The sequence below is a fragment of the Emys orbicularis genome, chromosome 13 (assembly GCF_028017835.1).
Source record: "Emys orbicularis isolate rEmyOrb1 chromosome 13, rEmyOrb1.hap1, whole genome shotgun sequence".
Classification (NCBI taxonomy): Eukaryota; Metazoa; Chordata; order Testudines; family Emydidae; genus Emys; species Emys orbicularis.
The window spans coordinates 12,232,655-12,234,566 of record NC_088695.1 but is presented as its reverse complement, the minus strand read 5'-3'; positions in this window follow the sequence as shown (position 1 = coordinate 12,234,566).

Sequence of the window (1,912 nt, the reverse complement as noted above, 5' to 3'; positions counted from 1 at the left end):
GTGCCACAGAACTCTTTGACGCTTTTACAGATCCAGACTAACACGGCTACCCCTCTGATGTTTGTGTCCATGTCCTCCTCAGAATCGTATTCGTGCTGGCAGCTCCTAGCCAGGCTCTGCACATACTGCAGGATAATGTGCGAGGTGTTTAAAATGCTCACAAAAGCAGTGTGCCGCTGAGCGGGCTCCATGCTTGCCGTGCTATGGTGTCTCCACAGATAACCCAGGAATAAAGGTTTGAAACGATTCTTTGCCATTGCTTTCAAGGAGGGAGTAAGGGAGGGGAGACTGATGACATGTACCCCAAAACACCCGCAACAATGTTTTTGCTCCATCAGGCATTGGGAGTTTAACTCAGAATTCCAATGGGCAGCAGGGACTGTGGGATAGCTACCCACAGTGCACCACTCCATGAGTCGATGTTAGCCACGGTGTTGAGGACACACTCCACAGACCTACTGCCGGGGTGAAAGTAACTTAAAGGACTTACCGGTACGCCTGAGTCCTGAGCGTGGGCGTGGCCTCAACCGGAAGAAGCGTGGCCTCACCTGGAAGAGGCGGGGCCTTTCAAGATTTAAAGGCCCTGGGTCTCCGGCTGTGGCTGGGAGCCCAAGGGCCTTTAAATCACCCCGGAGCTACCAGCTGCAGAGGCAGCTGGGAGCCCCAGGGCTCTGGTCACCGCGGAGCTCTGGGCCCTTTAAATCACCACAGGAGCCCAGATGCTGGACCTCCAGCGGCGCTTTAAAGGGCCTGGGGCTCCCTGCAGCGGCTGAAGCCCTGGGCCCTTTAAATCACCGCCGCAGAAGCCGGTCCAGTCCGGCACGGTATACTGGCTCTTGCCGGTACATGGTACTGGACCGTACCGGCTTACTTTCACCTTTGCCTACTGCCCTTAGTGGGGACATACAGGACGGATGCTATAAAATAATTTTCTAAAGATCAACTTCTATTACATTGATGTAATTCTGTAATGTAGACATACCCTAAGGCTGCAAGATCAAATGCTCATCATGGGGTTGAACCTCCAACCCTGAGAATAAGAGTCTCATGCTCTACCAACTGAGCTAGTTGGGCTCTTCCTGAAACTTTTCCAAAGGCACAGACAGTGCAGAAGGAGCTATAAGGAAGTTTCTTTGCAAGCTGAGATTCGTTTTCTGACATTTGCCTTCTTTCCTGGCTCTTTCGCTCTCCAGCTAGCAAACAGGGCCTGTTACAAGGCTAGTTTGATGCTGGTGTCTTGACCAGAGAAGTGGGGTTCATCTGGCAGCTGCTCAGAAAAACCTTTGCGGGAGGGTGGAATTTAGGATTCTCCCACCAGGAGGAGGTGCTGTTGCACTCATCCAGTGAAGGAGAGTCTGAAAAAGCATCTCAGCTCCCAAACAGGGGGTAGACAAGACATTCCCCCTCCGGCCACCAGACACATATTTTTGCAGGGAATCAAATCTCCCTTGGGTAGAACTCCTCCAAGGATGCGCGGCTCCAGGAATGTCATAGAAGGGAATGACTGTTTGCCTTAGGAGGTGGGTGAGGGAAACCTGCAGGGCCTTAGGCCCCTCCAGCATCTGATGAAACCATTTTGGGGGAAGGGGCTGGGGTAGCCAAGGAAAACAAAGACAGGAAAGAAGGGCTTGCAGCTGCTGTGCAAACACCATGTTCCCATGGGCCCAAAAGAAGCGGTGGCAGGTATCAGCACTTTGGCTGCTTCCTGAGGGCACAGAACTCAGAACATGGCAAAGCTCATAGCCCCATTACACAGAGACAGAATGCTATCAGCTCACAGCAGCAACATCCCTCTCAAAGTTTCTATGCCAGAGCTCCTACCAGCTGACTCCTGTGGCACTGTGCTTGATACCGGCTGCCAACAAGACATTGAGCCATTAATCACTACCCATTGAGCCCAACAATCTAGCCA